This window comes from Canis lupus, chromosome 28, assembly GCF_003254725.2.
Source record: "Canis lupus dingo isolate Sandy chromosome 28, ASM325472v2, whole genome shotgun sequence".
NCBI classification, from domain to species: Eukaryota; Metazoa; Chordata; class Mammalia; order Carnivora; family Canidae; genus Canis; species Canis lupus.
Genome location: NC_064270.1, coordinates 37,583,271 through 37,597,710, shown reverse-complemented (window position 1 = coordinate 37,597,710; position 14,440 = coordinate 37,583,271). Strand labels below are relative to the sequence as shown.

General features: G+C 47.0%; 1 long non-coding RNA gene across 1 annotated transcript; it reads right to left on the bottom strand.

Annotated features, from left to right (window-relative positions):
- Nucleotides 1-507: 507 nt before the first annotated feature.
- Nucleotides 508-1,988, bottom strand: LOC112672506 (uncharacterized). Its single transcript, XR_003144321.3, has 4 exons — nucleotides 1,833-1,988; nucleotides 1,617-1,706; nucleotides 1,332-1,501; nucleotides 508-838 (listed from the first exon to the last, which is right to left on the bottom strand). It is a non-coding gene; the product is annotated as an uncharacterized LOC112672506 (long non-coding RNA).
- Between the last annotated feature and the right edge of the window lie 12,452 nt (nucleotides 1,989-14,440).

Below are 14,440 nucleotides of genomic sequence, written 5' to 3'. Positions count from 1 at the left end.
TCTACTCCTTAGAAAATAATTACCAGAGAATGTTGTGAAGGCGACAAAGTAAAAGTCAACAAAAGTTGACTTTTAGCCACAGTTATGAGTGTTTCTTGGCTGACAAATCAATAATAAAAGACATGCCACAGTTGTCAACCATGCCATCTTAGTAACACACACTACTGAAGAGAGAGATCCTAAGGGCAGAGGGTGGCCAGAAAGCTCACCAATGGCCATGTTCCTTCATCTTCTGGGGCACACCACTCACTCTATTTTCCAATTCTGGGTATTTCTCAGTGGAGACATATCACCAGATGGACCAATGGAATGAGTGGGGTGATGGTGGTGAGTGGCACCCATCTCCGTGAGGCATCTTCATGTTTTGCCTTCTCTGTGCAGCAAGTGGAGTATGCAGAGCTACAAGACAGAATGTTCTGTATCCTGAAGCTGGCACTGAGCAGCCTTCTCCACTCTACCAGCCAATATTTAATCGCAGCAAAAGTGGGAAACAAACATTTATTGTTTGAAGCTGCTGAGATTTGGGCTTATCAGTGACAAGCAATTCACCTATCCTGACTACATTTGGACAAGATTTGACTACTCAGCCAGGAGGATGGGCTCATCAGTGGTGAAAACTCCCCTAACGCTGTAGCTGAGGACACAGCAGAGGCTCATGGCGAACTTTCACTAACGTTTGAAGTGTAACTTACCCAAATTCTAGTATGACTCGTGACATTATATGCTTCATATCTGAATGCACAGGAGTATATGTGCCCTTATGATGCAGAGGGCATTTGGGTCTTGTTCATGGCTGTAACTCTAGCAGTGACCATGGCCCATCACAGGCACTCAGTAACTGTTGAGTGAAAAAATATGAGCATCACAGGCCCCCACCTCCAGGTCTCTCCTGGAAGTTCTCTGAACACCCTGACCCTGGATGTTCCCTGATCACTCGGGCTTGTCTGCCTTCTTCCCAACTGCATCCTGGCCCAGGGAATCCTGAACCACTGATGTGCAGTGACCTTCAGGCCATGCCCTCATGCTTCCCTACTGGGTGGGAAGAATTTTCAGTGGGTTGCCTGAGAGCTGAAGATGACTGCTCTTCCCATCAATCTCCAAGCTCGCTAGCTATCATCTGAGGTGGCCAACAACCTGCCACACACAATAATACATTGAAATCAATGAAATCCGCAGTCTGGATTTTTGTAAGTAAAGGGCTAGCCCTCTGAGGGGAGCTCACTCAGAGGCTTCAGAGAAACCACACCACCTATTATCTCTGACTTTTTAAATGGCCACCGCCTTGCCACCACTCTTGGGCGAGTGAAGGGGAGTCCTGTGTCTACACTTACACTTGGAATTTGGTGACAAATCATTTTAATGCCACTTGTCATCACTAGGAGAAACGTGTCTGCCTTCCCCAGGACATCCACTGGCAAGCTTTGAGAACTGATACAGAAGCAGAATCAAGTTTCCACGAGGTTTTCTTCTGAGTGCAAGCTCAATCTCTGGTCCCTGAAGCCTGTAGTAATAACAATACCATCTAACAGATGTGCTTTTAATTTACAAAACCCCTCCCCTGGGTTACTAGTAGATTTAGGCCTAAAACAGCCTAACCAGGAGGAGGATACACTCACGTTTTTTCCTGCTAGGATCTGAGAGGGTGAATGGCATATCCTCGATGATACAGCTGGAAGCCATGCCTTCACCTGCAGGCTGGGACTCTACTGTAGAAGGTAGAGGAGAGTCTAATGCAACCATTTCTGCCTCTTTATTTTAAAATGGCTCCTCTTTCCCACGATGGATTTTAAGAAACCAAAGGCTGTCCCAGGAAGACCACATTCAGGCCTCACCAAGCTAGTTCCTCAAGCATGTCCTTCTTCTGGGAGCGCTTCCCGAGGGCAGGAGACCCTTGTCTTGACACAGGCTCACCAGGGTCCCATCAGTCACTTTTAGAATATTGGGGTCTCCATTCTAGAACTAGAACCTGGTACAGAAAGACAACATTCCAACAAGACCTACAGGGAAGAGGGAAGCCAGCATACATCATCCCCGTCCTCTGCTGAGTCCCTGTCCCTCACAGGCCTCCTTGGCCAACCCGAGAGGACATAAAGGCCTGGCTGTTGCTTCCTGGTCCTCAATATGAGTTACATCTCCCACTGACATCACTTGGATCCAAAGAGTCCCCATCACTCTTATATGACAAAGCCAATAACGGCCCTTCTCTTCCTTCCAGAATGAAAGCAAACTGCCACGCTCTCCTTTGCCAGAATTTATTTGTTTCCAGTACCTTGGCCACTCTCAGAATAACTCAGGCTCCCTTTCCTGCCCATTTTTCTCTCCAGGCTTGTACATTTATTTAGACATTTTGTTTTTCAGTTGCTGATTGCCTATGTTAACATTTACACTGAAGTCGCATCTGAGTTATCACCCCAGGTTTCTGCCTTGCAGTGAGTTTCATCACGTCCTTACCCTGTGGCCTGCGTGGCCGGGCAGCCAGCCTTCTGTCACACAAGTGCAGAAACCCCCACTTCTGCACTGGAGAAAACCACGCTCTCCCAGCACCGGGCAGTGGGAGCCCCGTGTGCCCATGCTGAAGGAGTAATCGGGATCATTAAAAACAACAAAATCTCCAAATCCTGCTTTGGTTAAAAACTAAAATAATCAAGAGGGAGAGTGTAAATGAATCAGGGAGGCCGATTCTGAGTTCCCTGTGTCTACAGTCTTGGTGGCAGCCCTGAGCCCAGAGCTGGATGGCCTTGCTCCCCATCACATTCTGGATGTGTCCCTGAACAACCCACACATGAGACCTGAGAGGAAGCGCTGGCACACTTGGGAGACGCGGACACAGGGGTGCATGGGGCAAAAGGAAAAAGAAACCAAACTACGTATGTTTGGTAGATGCCCTACAGCTGCTGGCCTATGTTGTTTTTTTTTTTTTCTCCCCCCCCCTTTTTTTTAACAAATGATTTAATGGAAGGAGCCATAAGAAGGGTCACTGGACAGAAAATCAACTCCAAAAGTGAACAAAAATTGAAAATCTTAACTGAGAAGCAGTAAGTTGCCTGAGTAGGGGATCTGCTATAATGGAGGTGTGTTCAGGAGCTGGCCCCCTCCTAAGAGGGGCTCTGTGCTGAGGCCAGTGTGTGTGCCCACAAAGGCACTACCTGGCAATGCTCAAGGAGCCCTGCTAGGTCATGCATCTTGCCTCTTTCTTAAAGAGCAGAGACAGTGTTTCCAATGCCACATGGAGAGCAGGAGCTCTTCTACTGAAAATAAGAAATGCGAATGAATTTCTCCCTTTCACCTCTGGGTTAAAGTCTCCAAGGAAGGCACACTCTCTACCCAGCTAGAAGGATGTCGATGCTAAGCTGGCTGTGGAAGAAGAGGTGATCGTCACCCTTCCTGCAGGACAGCCGCTGCACGTTTGTGATACATTTTAAAGGGAGCCAGTAGGTACAGTTGATTCTTGTCCCCACATTTTACATCAGAGAATCTCAGCGGGTGGTTCAGGTTACCGAAATCACAAATCAAGTGAATTTAATAGTCCAAGGTTGGTCTCCAGAGAAGAGCGTGGTAGTTTTACAGTTCAAACTTTTGGCAGGTTTTTTTTTTTTTTTTTTAATAGTAGACAAATCAATCTATTTTTAGAGAAAGCAGGAGACAAGTCCATTCTGAAGAGACGGCTCTGGACAAGCAGGGAAGCCCAGCCTTATAGCCCTGCACAGGGTCTAGTGCCAGCTGAATGCATTGCGGTTTCTGTGGAAAACCACCTCACCCCACATTAAAAGGAGCTTATCCTTGGGGCTTACCTCGCCACTGCATCAGCTGTGCGTCTTTGCTTAAAGACTTACAGGCAGAGCACTTACAGTTTCCAATCCAGTGACATTTGCAGCTCACTATAATTTATTGAATATTGTCCAAAGAGCAAACACAAGGTTTATCCTGGTGGCGTTTTAGTTGGGTTGTAAGTGTTTGCCATTTACCAAGAATAGAAGGAAAAAGTGGGACAGGGACATCAGACAGACTGAGAGAGGGAAGGAGAGAGGGAGAGACGTAAATATACAGGACAAGAAACAGAGGGAGGCTCAGCATCCATGCCCTTGTGAAGCATGGCACTCATGTCTCAGCTGTCATCTCCGTGCCTGGGGTCACTCCGCATTCACGGATGGCTCCTTTGTGCACTTGAGGCTCAGCTGTGACTCACATGTTTGCCAAGTCCCCTTGGCTGCGTCCTTCTTCCTCTCTAGCTGGGCTTGCCTGAGAGCCTGGCTTAGAGAGGGACTCCTGTCCACATGCTGAGGAGGCCTTTGGGAATGTCCTGTCTCCCTCATCCCACAGGCAAAATGTCTTAAGTAGAATGAAATTCTTGAGGAGGGTGGGGTAGGAGAGGCTCAGTGAGGTTATCACAATTTATAAACAGACTCAATGATTTGATAAAGTTAGAAAGAAACAGGTGGATTCAACCTTATTAGCTATAGGGTGATACAAATTAAACCACAATGAGGCATCACTCATCCCTATCAGAATGTCCAAATCAGAAGATCATGAGGACTCAGATGAAGGCACAGGCTGTAAGCCATTGGATCACTCATCCAGTGCAGGTGGGAACGTAAAATGGTGCTGCTGCCCTAAGAAACACTTGAGCAATTTCTGAAAGTGTGAGCATGCAGTTATCATACAACCCAGTGACCAGGCTCCCGGCCATCACCACAGAGGAATCAAGAATCTACATTTACACAAAAACCTGTTCGCAAATATATTTACAGCAGATTTACTTGTAAAAGCACAAAGCTGGAAGTGACCCAGGTAGCCTTAAATAGGTGAACGATTAAACAAAGTAAGTATATGGAATACTATTCAGCAAGAAGAAAGAATCAAGTACTAATACTTACAATAACGAGGACGCAAGTCAAGAAAATTGTGCTGAGTCAAAAAAATCAATCTCAGGTCCCAGACAGTATGGTTCAATTCATATAACATCCTGAAATAACACAATTATAGAGGCGGGAAGAGAGCAGAGCTTGCCAGCGTGAGAGATTGGGGGGAAGTGTGCAGCTGTAAGAGGGGGCCCAGGGAGCTCCAACGGTTCTGCATCCTGACTGTGGTGATGGCTGGTTACGTGGTCTATGCATAGACACGATGGCAGAGAAGTCTACACATGCACACGCAGACACACTTGAGTACGTGTGAAACTGGTGCAATCTGGAAAAGCCTTATGGATGATACTGGTGTCGATGTCCTGGTCTTAGTGTTGCACCATAGTTATGTGAGGTGGAACCACAGAGGGAATAGGAGGAAGGGCACGCAAAACCCCTCTGTATATTTTGTAATTACCTGGAATCTATCATTATTTAAGACCTAAAATAAATGAATAAGGGAACAAAGAAGAGAAGAAGGAGAAGGAGGAGAACAGAAGAGAGGAGAGAGGAGGAACCCAAGTGGCAGGACATGCTAAATGACCGCCTGGCATGCGGATCGCGTGCAAGAATGAGCCCGTGATGGTAAATAAAGTCAGCAGACACATCAGGACCTCATTACTTACCAGGTAGCAACCGTGCTCGGTAAACACGTGCTGTTTCTTCACGTGGGAATCATCAAGAAAAGTTCACATACTCACTAAAACGAGTTATCAATAAACAAATTGTCATTAGAACAGACATTTCTTTGGTTTTGACAGGGGAAAAGGATTTTTATAAACAATTATTCAGCTTGAAAATATTCTTATTTCAGTACCGATGCTCATAATTTATAATTTTTTAAATAGGAGTGAGTCACATGAAATCTTGTGAATATTGGCACGATGGCTGGCATGTGGTATCTAAAGGCGGTTGGGGTGTTTGGAGCTGACACACTCCGCTGTCTTGCCAACCTCCGGGACCAGGCCACCGCCCCATGTACCAAGTCCTGATCCATCTGTTTCAGGGGCGGGAGGCAGGTAGAATTGATGAAAAACGTGAGGTGCTTGCCATTCGCAGCTACTTTCTTTCCTGCTAATAAAATTTCAAAAGCAAACCTATTGATATTTAAAACTATTAAAGAGGGATCCCTGGGTGGCGCAGCAGTTTGGCGCCTGCCTTTGGCCCAGGGCGCGATCCTGGAGACCCGGGATTGAATCCCACATCGGGCTCCCAGTGCATGGAGCCTGCTTCTCCCTCTGCCTGTGTCTCTGCCTCTCTCTCTCTGTGACTATCATAAATAAATAAATAAATAAATAAATAAAAAATAAATAAAACTATTAAAGATACAGAGACTTAAAATCTTGTCCTGCTGGTCATGACCCACTGGTGTGGTCATGAAATCATTTATGATCTGCAGCCAGCACTTGTTTGAAAATGAAACTAAATTGAATAAAATAGAAAATATGAAAGATCTTGGCTTGTACTAGAGATAAGGAGTGTTCTGTGGAACTTGTCTTAATTAGGGGTGCACACACACACACACACACACACTGGGTGTGATGTCAAAAAGATTAAAAATAATTATACAGTATATTTTGCAGAATATATACATGTTTAATAAGCAGATTAATGACTGCTCTCACATTTTTAATTTGCCTGGTTCTGCTCCTGAATGTGAATTTACTGAGACCCAATATGCCCATGTTAGCTTATTAAATATTGAGTTTGAGGGTCCCCGAGAAAGTTAAATGTGGTGATGTTTATCAAAGGCCTTTGTAAACTCTCCAGCTTTGCCCAGATGTGTGGGCTTCTGCGGCTGATACCCTTGGAAAACTGAAAATGTTCTAAAGGGCAGCATTTTTAAGCACTCGGTGCTTTGTGGGCCTCAGGCCTGAGAAGGCAGAGGGTCGAAGCAATGCAGTTCAAAGGCCGAATTCCAGCCTCCCACCATGTGAGTGAGTGGCCCCGTCCTGGCCGATGTGTCATTTCTTTGCAGACCAATCTCATCGTCGGTTGCCGGGTGGATCACAGCTTCTCAGGCTGTTTCTCCTGTTGCCGGCGGAGCCTGCCCTGCAGGATTCCCCAGGTCTGCTCGGGGCATTTGATTTTGCCCCTTGTCTCCACAGCCCTGGCCTTGTCAGCCAGCGGGCCTTGGGGTCAGGTGCACCCTGCCAGCTGTGGGCAACCCTCAGCCTGGGTCGGGTGGGGCCCACCCTAATCCACAGTGCTGGCTCTGTTGATCCAAGTCCTGGGATTCTGGGTAAAGGCCCTTTGGAGAGAAGTAGGTGCCTGGGGAGATGGCGGGGTATCTGGCCTGACAGGTGCGACAGCCCACATGTGGCCAGCACTCAGAGCTCTCTCTCCTGCCCTCCCTTCCTCCCTCCTAGGCTGCTAGAGGGTCAAATGATGAGGCTTCTCCCATTTGACAGATGGGAAGACCAGCGCTCAGGGAACCAGACAGCACCTTACCTTGCAGACTCAGCCGATGGCCAACTTTAAATTCAATACCAGGTATTCAAACTCCGCACCCTAGTCCGCGTCTACAACACCAGTGATTTTGGCCCCTTGCTCGCTTGTGACTGGCATCCGGAGCCCCTGGGAAGCCCAGGGCGGGCACACCCACCTGCAGCCTTGAGTGCTGTTGGTGGCTAAAGGCACACACGCATCCTTGCATCCAAGATCTGTGAAGAAAGCTGCAGATTTAATTTTCCACTACTTTCAAGAGGCTGTGTGTGTTCATGTCTGTGACAGTATTCACACCTGTCATCCCCAGGCGACAGGGAGGGCATGTGCGAGACCCGTTTGGAAAAAAGAAAAAAAAAAAAAATCAGGCATGTGACACGTTCAAGGTCACAGGCGAATTAGCCCACAGCCGTGATGCAGGCTGCAGGCCCCGGGAACCAGGCCCGAGGGCCAGGGAGGGCCTGAGAAGCGTCCCCCGCCCCGCCAGGAATGGTGGGCTCACCCACCGCTTGCTTCCCTGCCTCGTTTTCATCTCTCCTTGGGGTCTGCAGAGCACATTTCTTTTTTTTTTGGCGAGGCAACACACAATTTCACAAATTATATATTACAAAATGCGTTGTAGCTCAGTCTGCTGGGTGTGCATAATACATACGGCCTCTTTAATATTTCCCCGGCTTCGCTGTTGATGAGCTAGAGACGTACAAGAAAATGTACATTTTTACTTTAATTGAATCTGGTAACACACTGGTGGGGGGAGGAGGGGTGTGTAGGCAGCAGTGTCTGTCACGTATTCATGCAGTACATGAACCTTAATGGCCTCCCGTTCCATGTGACAAGAGCACATGTGTCTTTGGGTTTTATGGGAACCAAGCATTCCGCTGAGCTGAGACGCTTCTCTGTAGAGCCAACATCCGGTGGGTGATTTCCCGAGCACCCCCTGCCGGGTGCTCCTTGGATTTTTTTTTTTTTTCCCCTGCAGATCCCAAGCGGATTCACACTGACGTGGCCCATCTCTGCTTGCCGGTGCGTTACAAGGCTGTTTCGGCGTGCATGCATTTTAGGGGATGCGCACACTTTTGCTGACCGTGATCCCATCTGAATAATAGCTAATAATAGTACCGGAAGGTCACAGAGGTTTTCCTGGGAAGCAGATATAAAATGCTCTGGCTCTTTGCCACGCGAAGCTAATCTGACTTCTCTTCTGTAGATAAACTCATTTCAGCCCAGAAGCTCTTTTTTGTGCAATAGTATTTCCTTATAGTGGATTAAATTTAAGAAGATGAAAGCAACACTCATTTATTTTTCATGTTTATCCATTTCGGATGAAAGCCTTCCTTGGAAGAAGACGTGGTGCAATGTGCCCCTCCTGGGTTTCGGGCAAGGCCACGACAGCTCGGGGTCCCCCCGAGCCTTGGGGTCCTAGATCGTGCGTCTAATGAGGGGGCTGGGACCAGGGACGCGACTGTCCCACCCCGAGCCTGTGCCCGCAGCCCCCCTCCCGGGGCAGAGGAGGCCGGGGGCGGCGGGTCCTGCGGAAGGTGCCCACGGCTGGCAGCCACCGGGCCCGATGCCGCGGACCCCACAGGCCGAGCCGCAGGGAGCACCTGGGTGCCCCCAGCCTGGAGGGCTGCAAGCCGTTCATCAGCTGACACTCACCCTTGATCTGTGTTTTCCAAACTTCACAACAAAACTTCAAGAAAAAACTATTAGCTGCAAATTAGATATTCTGGTGGAAGCCTAGAATTATTTTTCAGGACAGAGGGCTCAATTTCCCGCTCTCAGGTGTATGATTAAAATCAATTAAATCACTCTTCCAATGTCAGCCGCAAGATTCTCCTGACAAATGAAATTATGCGAGGAAAGTGTTCTCTTCCCTCTCCAGCCTTCTCAGCCGCGCTCACACCGCTCAGGGATTTCCGAGATATTTTCCACAAGAACAGGAGCAATCCCCGGACCCCCGTGTGAGCCGACGCCGAGGCCTCTGGTGGCCGGATTTGATGGCCTCTGTACGTGGAGATAGATTCGCAGCTAACGAACAGGAAACGCGACCAGGGAAATTTAACCATTTGGGGGCTGCGCCAGGCTTCTTTACATAAATTAATGTTTTCTTGGCAGGAAGAGGAGCGGGCCCTTCAAATTCAGGATGTAACCTTTGCATGTCTCTTTTTATGCATGAGACAATCCTCGGTGCATTTTTTTTTTCCTGCTGAAAAAGCTCTGTCTTATCAGCCCCGGAGGTCGCGGGTGGATTCTAAGCCAACACAGAAGCAGGCCGAAGGCTCCCTCTCCTCCCGGGGAGCCTGCGGGGTTAGCACAAGGCAGCCAGCGCGCCTGCAGAGCCCGGCCAGAGAGCAGTCTCCCAGGGAAAACCCAAAGCCGTGCATTCCCAGGGAGATGGGCGGTCGAGGGACAAGGATTTCTCATTGACAGAGGTGCTCAGCCTACCTTCAGCAAATTATTTACCTCTTAATTTGTTAAAACATATGGGCTTAGGTGTGACTTTTGCCCAAGAGACATTCATCGATATTATATGCTCATTTGGTTTGGCTTTTTTTCCCCATAGAGGATTGAACAAATGTTTGCCTCATTCTGGAAGTTTCTTCCCGCCCTCGCTCCCTCCCTCTCTTCCTCTCCCTGCTGTGTGATGGCTTTTGTTCCCCACTGTTTCCAGCCCAGGGCATCTCCGGGATGCAGGCTCCTGCTGAGGGGCACAAACAGGCCTGAGTGCCTGGTGAGGGGGTCCCCTGCTCCCTGCCCCTCTGCTGGCTCTGTGTCCCCCGCTCCCCGCCCTCAGCCTCGCGAGCACCATCTCTCTCCTCCGGTATGGGTTCAGACCCCCCACAGAGGGGCGAGCCCAGCCACTGTCCAACAAGGCTCATCTCCAAAGTGAGAGCCCCGTCCCACTCCCTCAGCATTTCCAGGTCTTTGTTCAGGAAGCCCAGACCCCCACGGACATCATCGCTGCTCTTGCTCCCCCAAGCTGGGGGCCGGCCACACAGCACTGGGACAGTCCGCAGATGTCCCCTTGCTATTGTCAACTCGATCGTCTGTCTGGAATGCCCGACCCCAGGTTCATCTTGCAAACCCTTGGTCTTTGTTCAAGGAAAGATTCATGTGTAGAGTGGGGGTGAATGGACGGAGGCTGTGGTGAGCCTGGGTGTGACATCCGGCTCTAAAACTCAACCTTAAAAAAATAAAATAAAATAAAATAAAATAAAATAAAATAAAATAAAAATAAAACTCAACCTTAGACATGGCAGTCTTGAAGACACATGACCACTGTCTTCCGAATCCCAGCCACGACAGCACACCTACCTGCTGGTTGATGTGAGGATCGGATGAGCCCCTCTGGGAGAGGGTCTCAGCACAGACCCCACCTGGACAACTTCTCAGCAGATACTAGGAAACCCAACACACCGTGCCCTCTATGGACCCACCCAGATACTCCCAGGCAGCGGAGTCATCTGCACAATTTTGTTGGAGAGTCTGATTGCACGTCTCTGCAGCCTGGAGGGTTCTGGGAGGCCCTGGCTCCTGGTACATGTCTGTCTTTTATTCTTATCGTATCGAGTGGTGGCTGGCACCTGGTGAGTATCGGTAAGAGCTTGCCGTGGAGGGAAATGAATAAATGAATCTTAAATTTTGTGAAACTTCCAAACTTTATTATGAAATAACAGTGGTCCAATGTCTCACCGATCTCCTCGTTTAGGTCTGAACATTTTAAGAACACTTCCTTCAGCAGAAGCCCAGCCGATGGGATTCCAGGTCAGACTCAGTCCCACCGTCCACCTGCAGGGGTTGAGTGTAGGGGAGACGCCCAGAGGGCCAGGCCGCCGGCCTTGGGGTAGACAGAATCAGGAGACTGTCAGAGCCCTCCTTGTTGGGCAAACCGAGGACGTGGTAGTGGTACTGATGACCCTCTTCTCTTGGGCCAGAGCCTCCAAACAAAGTCATGACAAAGTCCTCTAACATCCTCCGAGTACATCCTGAACCCATCTATTTTGAGCTACCACCACGTTGACCGAGCCCCCAACACCATATGTCTTGACGGGATTAGAGCAAGAACCCCCAACTAGCTTCTTGCTTCCGTTCTTACCCACGCCTGCCCCTGCAGTGACCCTCTCTCCCTCAGATACCTCGTACCCCGCTAAGTCCCTTAATGGCCCTGCGTCTCCCTGGAAGTGAAACCCAAGCCCTTCACCCTGGCCCGAAAGACTGTTTCGACAGGGCATCTGAGCGTGGTTTCATCTTCTCATTTGTGCACTTGCATTTCTTCTGGGAATTTCCCATGAGGATCATTTTCCACATAGAAACTTTGTGGACTTTCAGCTTAATTCTAAAGATATCTTTGCATATTAATTATGTGAGTCCTTCGTGGTCTTGTGCCTTTGGTCTCTCCATATTGTCAGAGTCTTTAGTTTTAACTTGTATGCAGTTCCGCTTCCTTTCGCTCTCCTGTCTGGTTTCTTCCACTGGCTGAGTATTTAGAAAGTCCACAGATGCCTTCAGGTTATGAAGATATTTCTTGTGTGATGCTTCCATAGTTTGGCTGTTGATAATAATATACAGATGGAGACTGAGCTGATGTATATGTGTTAATCTCCGTGAATTCGTTTTCATAAGAGCATATATTAAATAGACTATCCTTTACCTGTTGCTTTGAAAGTCCTTTGTCCTATTTAAATTCTAGATCCCCTGCAGTCTCTAGAGGTTCCCTTTTCATCCCGTGATACATTCATTGTTCTGAGCCTTGTACCACATTTTAATGATTGCATCTCAATAGTAAGTTTTAATATTCTCCACTGGTGTTTCTTCCCTTTCAATATTTTCTGAATGATTCTTGTATGTCCTTTCTACCAGGAGAATTGTAGAAAAATTTTGGTTAGTTCTCCACCCCCTAAAAAAATAACTTCCCTACCAAAGAATATTAGTCAATATTAAAGAGGAATAGAATATCTATACACTCTACAACATTATGGATAAATCTCAAAATAATTATTCTGAGGAGAAGAAGGCAGACAAAAAAAAAAAAGGTATATACTGTATGATCCGATTTATGTAAAATTCAGGAAGTGCAAACTATTACTCTATTAGTATACTTAACTCGACATTTCGACAAGATTTTTGGGCCGATAGTCAAAAGTAAAAAGAGAAGGATGCCTGGGTGGTGTGGTTGGTTAAGCACCCTACTCTTGGTTTTGGCTTAGGTCATGATCTCAGGGTCCTGGGATGGAGCCTGGTGTTGGGCTCTGTGCTCAGCACAAGCATCTGCTAAATTCTCTCTCTCTATCTGCCCCTACCACTGCAGATAAATAAATAAATAAATAAATAAATAAATAAATAAATAAATAAATCTTAAAAAAAAAGTAAAAGTGATCAATAGTTTTATTTCTATGTGTATATGTAATCTTTTGGATTTAGATAAGAGAGATTACTCTGTTCTTATTAAACAAATCCAGAAGTTGCTCCTTTTTCCTAAGGTCTGAAATATTTTCTGTAGCATAGGCAGGGTGAGATCCATGTCCATAGAATGTAATACTGGTACAGAACAGGCCAGGGGCAGTCAGGGAGCCGTGGAGGGTAGAGGAGGCACGGAGGCCTTGGTTGTAGGGTTGAGGGGATCCCTCCAGGGATCCAAGAAGAGGGCTTCAGACAATAGGGAAGTTGGGTTGGGCAGTGTCAAGCTGGGGTTTTTACCAATTGGCAAGGAGTATTTGAACAACAATTACAGGCTGAACTCGAACCCTCAAAGTGGAACTTGGCTGTTTCTGACTCTATTCATGATGCCATGCTGAGCCAGCCACGGGGCCACGGAGCTCACGTGGTCGCTCTACAGGGCAGATGTAAGCACCTCAGGAAACCACCGGTAACAAGCAGGTTCTCAGCACCCTGTCAGCAGAATGATCAAGACTGAGATAACTTTTTCCAATTTCTTCCATTATCACTGGACAATTCAGTTTTGTTCCTTCATATTTTTCTAAAAGTACATTTATTTTATCGGAATTTTTGAATGTGGGATCCCTGGGTGGCACAGCCATTTTGCGCCTGCCTTTGGCCCAGGGCGCGATCCTGGAGACCCGGGATCAAATCCCACGTTGGGCTCCGGGTGCATGGAGCCTGCTTCTCCCTCTGCCTATGTCTCTGCCTCTCTCTCTCTCTGTGTGAGTATCATAAATAAATAAAAATTAAAAAAAAGAAATTTTTGAATGCTTTAGCATACATCTGTGCAGACAATGCCTTGCAACTTGTTATAATTTCCAGGGTGCCTCTCTGTTTATATTTCTTTTCTTTTCTTCCTTATTATACCATCTAGGATTTTGTCTGTTTCATGAGGTGCCTTTTTTTAGTGTTTATCATGACAGCTTTTGACTTATCCGTGCTTTTTGTTTTCTGAATTATTAATATCTGCTCTTAACTTTTTAATTGTTTTTGCAATTTTAATTATGAAGTACTTCAAACATACATCGTAGAGCTGAGAATCATATAACAGATGCCCATTAAAGTGCCAAACAGATATTAAGGAATGCAAGCTTTTGCCATATCTACTTCCAGTCTTAAGTTTTCATAAAATAAACCTTTCTAGACACAGTTAAAGCCATCGTTATCACCACTACTGCCCTCTCTTGCCTGAAGGGCCATCACATCCTTGAAATCACTGGGTCTCCAACCATCTCGGTTTTATATATATATATATAAAATATATATACCTTCACAAACAACATGTATGTTTTTCTGAAGTCTGAGTAAATGGCAAAATACACTAAAGATTTGTTTACAACTTGATTTTTCACTTGGCGTGATTTCAAGATTCACACATGTAGCTTTAGTTCCTTCTAGCTCACATATGATTCTATTATATAAGTATATAATAATTACTGTATCCATTTTCTCTATCCTCTTTTGGGAGAAATTTTATTTACTTATAAGGAAGAGAGAGTGAGAGAGAGCATGAGCAGGGGAACGGCAGAGAGAGAAGGAGAAGCAGACCCTCCACAGAGCAGGGAGCCTGATGCAGGACTGGAACCCAGGACCCCAAGATTATGACCTGAGTCGAAGGCAGATGCCTCGCCGACTGAGCTCCCCAGGCGCCCCTCTCT